General features: G+C 42.8%; 1 protein-coding gene across 1 annotated transcript in view; it reads left to right on the top strand.

Moving 5' to 3' along the window:
- Window positions 1–15,056, top strand: part of PTPRG (protein tyrosine phosphatase receptor type G) — a 305,765-nt gene that overhangs the window by 916 nt on the left and 289,793 nt on the right.

The raw sequence follows: 15,056 nt of genomic DNA, 5'->3' as shown, positions 1-15,056 counted from the left end.
ATATCTCCAGAGGGAAAAAAAAAACCAAAAAACCACAAACCAAAAAAACAACACAAGTTTTACAATTAATTGTTTCTGTGCATGTATTTTTGTGATAGTCTATAATGACAACAATGAGACTTTTCAGTGCATCAAGCCAGGATGTGTGGTGCTGAAAAGATGGGATACTGGAAGGGTATTTTAATGTTTGTCCCACTGCTTTTATAAAGTCTTATGGAAGAGCTCGTGTACCTGCACAAGTTTGAAATACCACAAATAAAAATACACTTCAGAATGATGTGCTGGTTGAATGGTTTGCTGGTTGCTGTGTTCTAGAAATGGTGTTAATAGCTGTGTTAACTCTGTGGAAGATATCCAATATCTAAAAAGTTTTTATGAAGATTTCAAGCATTTTATTGAACTTGTGTGTGCTTTTCTGGAAGATCTGAGATACACTTCAGACATTTGTTGCTTGTCCAAGAGGGTTGTTGTGCAGGGCTAGTTTTAGCTGAAGGAAAAATACTGCTTTCTAAGAGGTCTGAATGCTGATATAAATATGCAACTGTTACTTTTTGACTGCCAACATCCCTCTTTTATTCAGACACTTTATTTCATTGGGAATGAATGATTATAGGTAAGTGTAGAGGTTTTTTCCATCAATATACACAAGTTGTCTCTATTAGATGTCAAAATGCAATCTATCTCATTTGCAAATAGGGTCAGGCAAGTAAAATAAATCTGAACATTTCAGTAATGTAGGACAAATGACCACTTTTGATTTTCAGCCAGTTCAGCCTCTCTTATCTGATGCCATTTTGCTCATATTTGCTCACTGAGGGGACCAGAGATTATGAAAATGCTGAGCTTCTGTGTTTAGGTTGAAAGTGGGAATAAATGGTGGGTGGCAGAGCCCAGATACCAGACAGATGTTTGTTCCTAGCTGAGCACAGTGAGGAGGATGATCATGTTATCTGTTTCTTTCTCCTTGCTTCCTCATTCCCCAGAATATTTCCCAGGAACCCTGAGCAGGGCTTGGCTGAGCACTTCATGTACTGAAGTTTGTCCTGTGGGTAGGGTTTTGGACATGCCTAGGAAGTTTGCATCAAATGAGCCTACAGAGAGGGGAAACTTCACTCTGCAGGAAGCAATTAGCCCGTGCCAGTGGTTTCCAAGCTCTTTTACAGACATTATCTGGTAGGCTGCTTCCCTCCCCTATCCTCAGATGGTCAGGCCAGCTCCCCTCCAGTTACTTGTACAACAGCTGCTGGCCCAGCCCCAGCAATTATGGGCAGGGAAGGAGGCTCTGCTGGGCTGAGGCTCTGCTGGTGAGGCTGGAGTTTCCTCTAAGGGACTCTGGCAAAGGGAGTAAACAAGACCAGGACAGCCCCTGACAGCCACCAGTGGCAGCTCCTGCTGAGCCCCAGCAGACCATGTGTGTTGGGCTGAGCTAGGGCTTTCTGTTGATATCAGTTGAGTAGAACTGATTTACAGCAACATAGGTCTCTCCCTTTTTATGGCTGTGCCTGCCTGCTTGTAGAGCTTTTGTATTTTTGGGCTTAAGATTTCTGTAGTAAATCCTGAATTGGGGGTGGAGAGGTCCAAAAGCAGGTGGCCAGTTGTGGTTTTCCTGCTTGGGGGTGGGAAAAGGGCACAGCCATGTTGCAGAGAGCCCTCAAATATCCATCTTCCACAGGATGTATCTGTCCTACAATGTGCTTTTAGATTATTTCCTCTGTAGCCTTTAGGAAACCCTTCTGCTGCTCTCAGCTCTTGTGGAAGGTGAGTGGTCTAGGGGCTGGTGTGAGCTCTGGAGATCAGGAATTTTCCAGTGTTATGAGTGATCTATAGCATTACCCTGTGCTGCCTGGTCATATTGATTCTCTCAGGCTCAAGAGTTTAGAGAGGAGAAATTTCATTCATTGATCAGGTGTTGAACAACCCTCAGGTACCCACATCCCTAAAGGTGCCTGTGGATGCGAACTCCAGTTGTGCACAGAGCTGCACCACACTTCTCCTTTCACAGGCAAGGAAAAGATTTTAAGCTTTGTAAAATAACCCTGTCTACAGACACAATTCTGACTATAACATTTATTCTAGTTCAGAAATCAAACTTGCAAAAGTAAAGACTAGATAATTAAATGAAAAAGGCCCATTTTGAATGGGTTCTGTCAAAAAGACAGCAGGAAACACAGTCAGCCCTTTACAAGAAACTTCATTAAGTCTCTGCTAGCAGCTCTTTAAACCAAACTCAGAAGTGAGCAAACGCTGAAAACAGAAGACTAGCTTGTCTTTAAACAGGAACAGCAAAACTGAACAGAGACTGACATCTCCTAGATGTTCTTTTTAGGGTTTTTAAGAAGCTCAAATGACATTTCCAGGGGGAATTCTCGGCACATGTGTATTCATGTATGTTTTGGCAAAGTATTTATTGTGTTATTTATAGTATTATTCTAAGTTTTGACATGGTTGTGTCTTAGAGTTTGTCAAAGACTTCCTAAACTGGGACTGGCCACATTACTTGTAGTGCAGCAGAAATGTGGAATAGGCACAGCACAGTCACAAGGAGCAGATGTGGATCCTGAATGTGTTTTACTGCAGTCTTTGCTTTTCCAACTCGTCTTTTCTGTTAGGCTGACCACTGAATGGACAGGTTTGAAATTATTTTTAGCACATCTTTATACTTGCCACAGAACTCAGTATGTTTCTAGTACCCATCATAGTGACAGATAGTAGCAGTTCAGGTGCTTTTTCATCAGTGTGACGTATTTTTGTTAATACGTAAACTGGTTTTTAAACAAAAAAAACAAAGCAATACTTGAAACAAACGCCCACAGAACTATGCTACTGAAACATCTACTAGATTCAGGGCTTTCTGACTGACCCACCCTTGTGTAGCGTATGCTTCTTCACAGAGCATAATATTCCAGACCTTTAAAGATGCCTCTCAGTGTCAAGTGTTGCATCTGTCAGTGCTCAGAACACTTTGCTGGTAATCTGAGCAGATCCTAGTTTGCCTTGCAGTAGCCCAAAAAATGAGTAGCTTCAGGGTCAGGGCCTTAGGAGGAGATTACAGTGTGAGGTGCTGATGCAGATGGTTGTACCTTAAGTGATGGTAGGCCTGGAGGACCTGTATCTACTCATACCTGTTCTTTTGAAAAGCTGCTGTGCAAAATTAATGTGACAGTCATCGCATGAGATTGTGGAAAACCAGAAGTAGGAAGGGGCTTACCCAAATCAGGAAACTCCTTTTTGAGTCTTCAGGTAAAAGATAATTATTCCCAGTGTTAATTTTTGTGATTAATGGGATGGGATGGGTCTGCCCTGTTCTGGGGCAGGATGCTGTAGATGATGCTGCTTTTGTCACTGGAGTTTCCCAGCTGAGCTGGGGTGCTGGCACTGGCAGGGCTGGTGTGCCCTCCTCCCCTGATGACTGTTCTGCTGATCAGCTTCAGTGTTGTGAGCTGACTCATTCAAGAAATACTCTTCTGAGTAATCAAAACCATTTGGGCTTCTCAGAGAACAAAAAAACAGAGGTTGGCTGAGGATGTAGATGTGTTCTTTTTAGATGTTTATCTAAGTGTGGCTTTGTAAAAAGAATCCTGTGTAAAAAAACTCATACAGTTGTTTTTTTCCTTTAATCTTATGGTGCATTCAAGGCATCTCTTTCCTCTTTTTACCTTTAGTCTCTCCTATTCTATGTGAAATTATTTGCACCACTTATGATGCTTCTGTTATTTGTGCGTGTCCTTACTGATGTTTTTTCTGTCTAAAATGTTGAATCCTTTCTCTCCAAGATTCTGTGCAGCTGCTGTGAACATTAGAAGTTAATAGAAGAAAAATAGGCTTTACAAGAGTAGAGATGACCCTGAGAGTGGGGAAAGGTGTCCATTAAGAACAGGAACTTTGGCCATGCTGTCAAGCTAGTGGACACTATCTGTGTGTGAATGCTTTGTCCTACAACACTTAGGCACTTATTGCTGTCCTTTAAGATGCTATTATTTAAAATATAACCGGTGGTGAATGTAAGAATTGAGTGTTCTTCTCAAAAGCAATTGCTGGCATTAAAACAGGAATGATGGGTAATGGTTATTTCCTGAAAGAACAGCAAATGGTGTTAACTGTGATGGAATGTAACTCGGCCATATCCTTTGTAAATGTGTGAATTTCTCTCTTTGCTTAGATTGTTCTCATTAAATAAGCTGCTAATGTGAATTGGACAGGAAATAATCAGCACATAGTAAGGAAAGCATCAAGACTTATTGAACTGAGAGGTAACTAATGGGCTATTTGCTGTGGTCAGTATTTCACTCCTTCAGTCCCTCAGAATAATAAATCTTGGTATTGACCAAAACTCTGGCACACCATGTGTTCAGTTATCATTCCTCTGTAAAAGTACTCATCTCCCTTAAATGTAGGATAGTCAAAATGGGGAGGTTCTGGCTCTCTTACTTTCTCACTTTTTTGAGCTGACTTTCTAAAGAGGAGCTAAGCTGAGAGAAGTAGGAAAACCATTCTCATTAATATCTGATCAGTAAACTGAGCTTTGAATATTTTTATCTGCATTCATCAGAGATGAATAGTAGTCTTCAGTGAACCCTGCTGGAACCAGCTGCAAGGCATTCGTTTCCATATGTATCTTGTTAGTGGAACAGTTGTTCCAGAAATCAATGCTACATTCTTTCATAAGGGGAGCACAGGAAACCATAGCTGGAGAGTTTGCTGCTACTGTCTGAGCATGAGCCCTCATTTTGAACGTGCACAGCTAAAGCAACTGCTGTGTGTTTTCCCAGATAAACAGGAATTACCATCTGTATATTTTGATTGTTTGTATTCTGATGTTTCTGGTTCATAAAGCTTCATGTCCATGACGCTGTACAGATGTGCATGAGGCACATCTGTGCCTGCAGAATCTGCATCTAAACGTGCACATACCCAGAGCACGTCAAGGAGAGTTCCTTTTATCTTTCCTTAGCTACCCTGCCCCTGTGAAGGAACCAGTACCAAATACTATCTGTTGTTTCTGTTCTGAGAATGAAGCAACGAGGTGTCACAATCTATTCCCAGAGAGCAGGATACATCTTCCTAACCACAGCTTGAATCAGGAGCTCACAATCAGCTTGTGTTGAGTATTTACCATCAGCAGTTCCCTGAGGAGAGCCAGCCTTGCCAGGAGCAGCCCAAGTAGTCTCTATCATTTTTTCTGAGCCATACTGCTGGGGAGCACTGCCCTGATTGAGAGTCTTGTCATTTACTTTGTTTGTCTATTGGCAAGTTTCTAAATAATCTGCTAAGGAAACCTCAGATAGTAATTTAGTTTCTACTTAGACACAGACACGATTTCATTATTGAATACCATTAATACTGTTTACTCTCTCTCTTGCCACCTTTTCTTGTGTGCCATGCTAGCAGTTTATTCCAAGTACTGTCATAGTCAATCCTGGTATATCCAGTCTATACTGAAATGCTTGGTTGGATTTTTAAAAGTTGGATTCAGATATGGTAAAATTCCCTTTTTTCCTTTTTTTTTTTTTGGCAAGGTTCTCACTAGAATTTGATTGGTTTTCATGCTTAAGCGCATTAAAGCAAATCTCTGATTTTTGAGTGTTGTGAATTTTTTCTTTTACTGTTTCTTACCAGATAGGCCATGGTAGATGAACAGCTTTGAGAGGCTGAAATAGGAGATGTGCAAGGAACCAGTCCCCTCAACTTTCACTCTTTCATGAATTATTTTCCCTAGCACAGCGCAGAAGTATAAAATAACAGCAACAGATGATGGGTGAAATCTTCAGAGCCTCAGATACAGTTGTTCCAGCAGTGCGTCACAATCATTTTTACTTTGCACTGCTGCAATCCCAACTGTGGTGACCTCCCCTCACACGAAGGAGCACAAAGAGCTGCTTTAGCTGGGGAGGGGAGACCTCTCACTTCTTTAAATGTACTGTGCTTTTTGTTGCATTTTCTTTCAATGTGAACACTGGGACATTTGTGGAAAACCTCTGGAATTACAACAACCAGTGCACTGTTTCAAAGGACTGAGAATGTGCTAAAGTGCAGCAAAAAAGTTGTCAATTTAGTTGATCTCTAGGCACTGAAATAAGCAACAGGGCAAAATATTTTAAGTTCTTCAGACATAAGAACATGTGAAATGCATATATTTTAAGCAGGCAAAAGAAAGATGGATTATTTGGGTAGCAGCTGTGATACAGACTCAGCAAATGGACTGGAGAATACTCAGAAAGTTTGAGTCTGCTGTTTTTGAGGTCCTTGAATGATTGCAGTGATATATTGAATTTCCAATCTTGATTTCATATGTAACTGAACACATATAGGAGAATAACAGTGAGGAAAAAAGTATGTGAACAGCAAGGATACTTGAGTGAGAAACAAAGCAAGCACGGAAGCTCTGAATAGCCTTGTAGTGTGTGGTTAAAAAAAAAAAAAAAGTAGCTTGGCACAAACATTATTGCAATAGTCCAAGCATGAAATAATCAAGGAATGAATGAGAATTCTAGTTGTAGGATATAAGCAGAGTCTTTGTATGAAATGGCTGAGCCAGGCCAGCACTGCAGTCTATGCAGTAGATGTAGAATTATTTCCATTATTTTTGTTATGTCAGATGGCTTCTTTCTGTCTTTCCAGTCACTGCTCAGAAGATAATCTTTTTTTTCAGTATCCCTGCCCCAGGAATTGCCCCATCTCTCCTCTTTCCTAAGAAGTGTCTCCATCTTGCAGAATGTGGTATTGCAGATTTAGGGTTTTTAATCATTGTGACCCTTGACGAGCAGCCCCTGGCTGCAGAAGGAGCAGATCAGCCACGCTGGGCTCCCTTCAGGGGAGGAGTGAGAGGGACAGGGCTGGGCAGGGCTGCCCTGGGATGCAGGTGCCACGTGTTCGTTCTGTGTCAAAAGGCACACGTCTGCTGGAGAAAGGAGTCCCATGCAGATCCTGTGGGAGTGCAGAATGAGTGTTTAGCAGCTGCAGGAGCTCTGATTCTTACAGGGGCTCTGAGCTGGAGGTGCTTGCAGGTGGGGCCTGAGGGACAGGGCAGTGTGAGTGACTCCAGCATGCACCCCACAGCAGAGAGGGAAATTGCCAGTCCCAGGGCTGTGCTGTCTCTGAGGCCACGCATCCCACCTTATCAGGTGCTGATTGGAGACACCTTGGTTGCCTGGGAGACCGCCTCCTTTGGGGAGACCATGTTGGTAGCACAGCTGTTGTGAAGCTCCTGAGCTAACAGAAGGTCTTCTGGAGGTGATCAGGCTATGGAGCTTAATTCTTTCTTCATCAGTAAACCTGATTTCTCCCTGTGCTGGTGCTTTGTTGAAGCTCTTAGTCTGTTTGATGCTTTCGGTTCTTTCCAGTGGGTTTGAGGAAGATCACATGCTTTTCCTATTCAATACCCAGAACATTTGGCTTTAAGTTACAAAGTTTTTTTTAAAGATTGTATGTGCCCAAAGAGTTGGATGGGCACACTTTTAACTTGTCAAATTAAATAAATATGAAATCCTGCAATGGAGTGCGGAGCTGTGCATATAAATTACATCCTTAAGCAGCACTTGAGTGATTTTCTGGAAATGTTTTCAACTCTCCTCTGAACTTTCAAGGGTCATCTCTGTAGCCTTTCTGTCTGAGGGAAGCTATTGGCACTGGAATGATTTATTGAAGAGGTATGTTGCTCTGCAGTGTAAAAATAATGTCAAGCCTCACTGAGAACCTGAGTATCAAGCTTCTGTTTTTGTAAAGCTGGGAAAGCAAGTGGGTTTAATTCAACTGAACCCTGAATTAATGTTTCATAAGTGTATGTTCCCACCCAATCCCATCTCTTTACACTGCCCAGTTGTGAGAGGAGTGGGATGATAATATTTTCAGGATAATTAGTGAGAGAAGTGGTTTCATTTGTGAAGCATTAGGAACCCTTTGTCCCTGTTCCAGACATAGAAAGATTGGCACTTGACCTGCCATAGTAAGGGCTGGTGGGTGCTGCTTACTCATGGAGCCCCTGTGCTTGAACTCTCAGTAGGGTGAGATACATTTGAAGCACACAACTCCTTTAAAAATATCTAACACTTGGCCAGCAGTAACTCTTCCACCAGAGGAGTCTTTGCTGCCATGAGTATTAGACCTTCCCTCTTCCTCCATCTCCATCCTGCCTGTTTTCTTGCAAGCAGTACCTGCCAGGTGTAACCTAAGCCAGTCTGTTGTGGCCATGGCTGAAGTAAACCCTGTCCCCCGCATCCCTGGGTGAATGCAGCGTCACTCCACGTTTTCTCTGTAGGGTTCCAGCCCTGCAGGCACGTACACAGCTGCACAGCCCTCCTTAGCACAGCTGCTGAGAGGGAAGCTCACGCTGTGAGCACAGCTGTGGAGACCAGGAGGGCGCAGGGAGGCTGGGTGCCATGGCTCATCACCCCAGAGTGCCTGAACTGAGCTCTCTGATGCTGGCCCGTGCTGCTTTTTTTAGCTTGATGTAAATTAAAGCATTCGGGTCAACATCTAAGGTGTGCTGCTGGAAGAAAGTGGAGGAGGAGCTGTTCCACGTGGGGTTCTTGATTTCTGACTCTCTTGAGAGGTTTTCTGAGCTGTCTGGGTGTATAAATTTCCTCAGAAATGAACAAAAGAGGAACAGTCCCTGCAGCTGAATGCCTGAAGGTGATGAGTGTTGGCATGTGATGACAGTTTCTGTTGCTTTCCTTACCTGGAATAGTGAAACAAATGTTTCCTATGTGTCCAGGCTCCCCATAATACACTCACAGCTAGAACTGAGGTGACAAAAGTCCCTTAAATGTTGATCATTTGCTTTTGCTCTGTGCTGGGTTGGACCTCCCAGGGCCCCTCTGCTGTATTTCACATCATCTGGTCCTTGAGCCCTGGGGCCCATCCTGTGTGTCAAGCTCCTGGACAAACAAACCACTGAATAGATGGGCTCGGAATGAAGAAGAGAAAGTGGTGTGATTTGCTTTGTGTTTGTGTGAATGTATTTCCCAAGTACAGAAATAAGCTTTACCCAGAGGTAGCACAGCAGTGAAGTCACGGAGAGTTGAGATCACTTCATGTTCAGTTTTACATGCTGTCTTTTGCTCCTGAGCCGTGGTGGTGTGGCTCAGGCTGCTGCTGGAGCCTTCTGTGGCCCCTTGGGGTATGAAAATTCATTTTACATGCCAGATGCTAGTCTGCTCCTACCCAGAGGTGATGTGAACTTTTCAGACAGATTCCAACTTGGAAGCTTCTGTGGCACTTCAGATCGTGTTTTTAATTTATATTTCTGTTGCTGGAGACATGAAATTGAGACCACTTATCTTCATGATACACGATTAGCCTATGCTGATCTCTGAGGAAGGGGATCTGCTCTGTGAAGGTGTTTGCAGAGAACTGGATGTGACTTTTGTAAAGAAGGGCTCAGTGCACGTAGCTCAGTTACTGCTTATGTTGCACAAGGGCTCCCCAGATGCCTGAGGGACATAATTGCTCTCAGTGCAAACACAGAAAAGTTACCTCTACCTTAAATTTGTGCAAGTCATCTGAGAGGTGGCTTGGTGTTAAATGCATGGATGGCTGAAGCAGAGTGCAGTGAGGTGAAGACTATGAGTTGGGGAAGGCACTAAGAGCTTCCTTTTCTCTGCTAAAACACAGAGTTGTGCAGCTCTGTGAACAGTTAAGTGCTTCATATTCCTGTGAAAAGTCTCCAGTGCCTAAGAAGCTCTGAGCTTATTTCATGGCCTCCAGTTGTGCTGTGTGCCACTGTTCCCTGTGTTGGTGCTTGTGCATCACTAAACCAGTGGCTGTGATGTATCTGTAAGGTCACCCCTCAGTTTGGGTCAGAGTTACCCTGCAAATTTGAGTTTGTGGTGGGAGGGAAGGGGAGTTGGTAGCCCAGATGCAGTAGAAGGCTCAGATACATAAGCCTGTTTCTTCAGGAAATTAGGCTAATCCACGATGGGCCCCTATTCAAAATGGCCAGTGCTCCCAAGTAGCTTTTCAGAACGCAAGCCAGTAAAGTTCTACTTCTGTGAGTGTGGCAGATGGGTTCTGAAGGCTGAAAAATGTCTGGGTGGTTCAAGTGATCAAAATATTAGTCATAATTCTATCCTGTTGTGCTAAGTGAAGTATAACTGTTCAAAGGAAATAGTCCAAGTGCAGCCTTTCCATTTGATGCCCTGATCAGACGTGCCAATGGAGGAGGTCTGCACAGGAACCCTTGGAAGAGGGATTTGTAGGCAACCATCTGTTTGGTGTTAGCAGAAGACCTTAAATGAGGGAAGGTGTTGTGGTGTGGCACCTGAACTCATCATTCAGCATTGCATCTTATGATTTCAGTATGAACAGGAGTACAGAGTATGGTAAACATTTTCAGCTTTTCCCCCCCAAAGTACTATTGGAAACTGTAATAAAAAGTAACTACTGGGAAAGTAGTTTTGCTGAGTTATGCTATTTCTGAAAATGCATAATGCTCCATAGGCTTTTAAGTGATACTGGGCATATTTAACATTCTTTGATGTTAATTTCCTGGCATATGGACATCTCTACTTATTAAAATAAATAAGTACTTTCAAATTTAATGAAATGATGGAGGAAATGGCCTTTTTTCACATTCACGTCCGCTTCACTGGATAATTTAATGTTTTAAAATGTAAGTTCATATTAAAGTTTAAAATTCAAGTATTGGTTTTTGAAATTCTGTAATAAAAAGGTTTTGCTGTGGGAGAGCCGTATGAATTACTGAGCATGATAACACGATTAGCAGAGTCTAGCTGGTGATTTCTCTGGTACAAAATGCGAACTGTAAATCTTCCCAGTAGGACCTACATCTCTGGTCTGCTGGTGGGAATTTCTGGTACTGATGACTGTTCCATTCCTGGGGCATTGCTCTGCAGCCTGGCAGACTTGCCAGCTGCCTGTATTCCAGAGTGTGAAGGTACAGCTGTGGAAAAGGTCTCCTACATCATTGACCTTTCCCTCCCCTCACACACACATTTTTTACTCTCTCTTGGAGCCGACACTTCAAGCTTCCTGGGGCAGAGATGAGCACTTGTTAATATTGGCTCCCAAAAAGATCTTGCAGTTTTCTTTTGCACTAAACATGTATATTTGCTTCCAATGTCTTTGCATCTAATGGGAATTATTTTCTTTATAGGTGTTGCTGTGTTATTATTAAGTACAGGAGACGCTCTTTGATCCTCTCTCCTGTACTGAGGGAGAGCAAGAATTCCCTGGAGAATAAGTAATGTTCAATGTAATTGACTGGATATACATATTTGAGTCCTAAATATTTAATGGAAATCATCGTGTTTGAATGTAGCAATGTGCAGCTGATGGAAGTTTGCTCTGTGTCTTGCATGTCTTGAGAGACTGCTCACGTGCTGTGTTGAAGCCAAGGGTGGCTTTATTTCATTTCAAGGCAGACTAGAAACTGAAGAACTTATTTTCAGGAGAAAAATGGCAAGAGACCCAAATGAAAAACCTACTCAGCTGAAGCAGAGGTGACAAAGTTCACTGTGATTATATTGATTTTAAATTACTGTGTAGAGCTGGGACCAGCCTGTGTCTAGTCCTGCTCATGATGAGAAGAAGAAAAGAAAAAAGCATGAATACTCTCCCCTCTGCTTCCAAATATTTTGTTACCGGTATGAAAATCCGAGAGCAGTCTTGTCCTCCTGACATTCCCAACAGGCAAAATAAAGGTGTTCCAGCATCCTCAGTGGAGCTGAAAGGGGATAAGAGGCACAGTGAGATCAAAACCTGTTTTTTCTCCCTCAGCAGCCTACCCCTGTGCCCTGGCTCCTGAAGGGAGGACCACTCTGTGCCCTGTTCAGTGTGTAACAGATGCCTCCAGTCTGTGTGTGCCCCCAGCTCTGCCAGAGATGACGTTAATAGGAAACAGAGCATGTCTTGAGTTTGATGCACTTTTGGTGAAAAGTACTGCAACTGCCTATGCCACAAATTAAAACTGAGCTGGAATTAATAGCAATTAACAGCATCTATATTCATCTGCTAGAAGTTTTACAGAAGAGTCATTACTATTTAACTTTATGTAGTTTGCATCTGTTTCACTGTCAACGAGAAAATTATCCAGTCATTTAGAGTTAACCATTTATTTTAGACCAGTCATGTGTTTTACTATCTAATGTGTCTTTGGGGAACAAGAATTTAGAGCAAATAAAGCTAATTGTGGTGAAAAATGGATATATTATTATCAATGGTATATATATTATTGTACTGAAACTCTTAGTTGCCACATGACTGAAGGAGCACAGGGGTCTGTCCTGTACCCGCAGTAAATCCAGGGCAATTCTGATGGGACATGTTGACCCTCCTTGTTTGGTGTGATGGAGAGAACGCCTGAGGCACTTGGGTAGGGAAGAGGACTATTTCTGTTCCTTCCCCATGGTTTTTCAGCAGTCTGCCATGGTGTGCATTCCTGGGCCTGTGCCAAGCAGAGATGCGGCCTCCAAGTGCGACTTTATTACTTCAGTTGTAGATGATTAATTTTGTACCAAACCGTATGGGCCTGATTAACCCAGAACACTGCAATAATGCTGTTTTAAAGATCTTTAGTGCATCCATTACTTCTGTTTCCAGTCTGCTTTTTCACTAGAAAAAAACCTCTTGTTTCTTACCATTGCATTTTGAAGTAGGGTCTGGTGCGTAAAAATCACACTGAGCTGACAGTGGCTTGTTATGTTTAACATTCTTTTCATTGAGGGAATGTCCAAGATGTCCTTATTTGTAGCACCTTTGTAAGGCCAGAGGTTATTGCTCCCTCCACCACTGTAAGGGAGAAGAGAAAACCATTGTCTATCCTGAGGCATCCAGGGGATTCAGGAAGCAGAGAGTGGGGTCCAAACCAGGGTTTGTAGATGTGCTTCATCCATTTCAAGACACAGCTCACTCTGTGTATGGTAGCCTGGTCTGAGCCATGTGTTTTTGTCTGACTGGAAGGCTCCAGCTCTCTGGAGCAGGTTATTCTTGCAGTGCAGGAGGGTGCTGCCTGCCTGTGAGTGTTGGGTCTGTGTGAGTGGAAGACTTGGGGTGGTTCTGCAGGCAAGGCAGGATGCTTTTGCATTCACAACTGTCTCAGCCTTTTTAATGAGGTGTTTCAATATCTTTGGGGTGTGATTGTTGGTTTTATATGTTTTCAATTTTAAGCTCAAAAATATTTTGTAGCTCCGCTGTAGAAGTGCAGGTTAAATAATCTATCCATATTTTGCAAGTCACTGAACTTTAATACCTTTATCTAAAAGCATTTTTGGGGCACTGCTTGGCTCTTAGAAACCTGCTGTGTTTGTTAAATCACTCTCTAGGTTTTGTATAGTTGAAGCCTTTAGAAAATAAAAATAACAATCTTCTATTGTCCCTGGAAAAGCCTTGTACCCTTATCAACATCCTCCGGCTTGGCTGGGGAAAGCAAATCCACCCCCTCATGCCAATGGCCATGTATGGACACAGCCTTGTATCATTTCTGTGGGACTGTGACTTCTGTGACCTCTTGCTGGTGGAGAATTTGCCTGAATAAATCCTATGGTAATGTGCTGCTGGCAGAATCTACCCACACTGGGGGAGCAGTGATGCTGTGGAGCAGGGAGCAGCCATTCAGACTCTTGCACTTGGTAGAAGAGACCTTTTCTGCCAAATCTGGAAGAAGAAAAACAGTGTTTGTGGGAATCACTTGTGTTTCCCAGCTGTGGCAGTTCTGCTTTCTGCTTCTCTTCAGCCCAAGTCAGTCCAGCTGAAGCTGGAGGTGATTATCTCATGGGTCTCATTATCTCTTCTCATCACTCCTCAATTTTCTTGCCTTCACACATCTTTCTTCCTTCCATCCATAGCAAGACAGAGCTCTCCAGCCAGTTACACTGCCCAGTCTCTCCCACAAACACTTTTTGAATAATTGTGCCCTGTCTCCACAGGACTTGCTTTCACAAAAGGATCTATTGCTGACTTTTTTAGACTCCAGATCACATTATCTTGATGCATACACGTTGTCTCCCTAAATGAAAGGGAAATTACTTTTAATCAATGAAAATATAAAGGCCATTCCTGTATGGTTTTTAACCCAAAGTGCTGGAAACAATCTGACTGTGACCTGCCAGCCAGTGCTTCTGAGAGGTGTTCCTCAAGCAAGCTGCATGCCCAGGGGACAGGAAAAGCTTGGTTCTTAAAATAAACCAGTTCCTAAAAATCAGGTTTTGGCTCCCTGGAAGCCTATATTTTTGCAGCCACCTGTCCTGGCTGCTTCCTGGTGTGATTTAAACCTGTGCAATCTGCCACTGTATGCTGCTAGGGATTGCTGTACAGGAGGCTGGGCTGCAGACCACGTCAGGATGTGCTCTAGGAGTATTTCACTGCCTCCTCTGTGTGGAGGTGGGCAAAAACCCAAACCTCTGAGTTGAAACTCCACATGGTTTGTACGAAGCTGTTAAGGCTGTAGACTTCAATGGCAGAGAGATTGAACTGCCAGGAACTGGGTCCATCTTCTCTGACAAAAAGGAGAGATAAAGGAAAAAGCACTTCCCGCAGGCAACTTCCATAAGTGGAATTTTACTACACGCAGATCTCCAGACAAGGATTTTGATTCATGAGATAACAGTTACCTTTAAAATAGTGAAGGTTGGATTCAGGAGAAGGCTGCTGTTAGATTAATGAGTGTTGATGGGGTTGACACAGGTATGATGTAGAACTGCTGCAGTGGATGGAAGTCATGGACAGAGCCAGTGGAAGCACATTGGGTTAGCTGTGTGCTCACATTATCTCTTGGGGCACAGGGGACTCGTGAACAAACCTGTGTGAATGTGGAATGAGGTTTTCTGTGTTTGATGCTCTGATTAAGAACTAAATACCTCATCCTTTTATATATCTAGGAAATGCATTATCAATTATTTTAAATGAAGTTCCTCCTTTGATAGTTTCTCTCCTTATATTCAGTCATTCCTGTTGGTTTTTTTTTACTGAATATGTATCTTAAAGCAAAGCCAACTGATGGAAAAGAGGAATATATATTCCACAGCATTAAAATAGATTGAGAGTTTTGTCTTCAATGGCTTAAGAAGGCAATTTCAAGACCTTGCAGTATAAATAAATTCTGC

This window comes from Geospiza fortis, unplaced genomic scaffold (assembly GCF_000277835.1).
Source record: "Geospiza fortis unplaced genomic scaffold, GeoFor_1.0 scaffold70, whole genome shotgun sequence".
Lineage (NCBI taxonomy): Eukaryota > Metazoa > Chordata > Aves > Passeriformes > Thraupidae > Geospiza > Geospiza fortis.
This window is presented reverse-complemented; position numbering and strand designations above follow the sequence as displayed.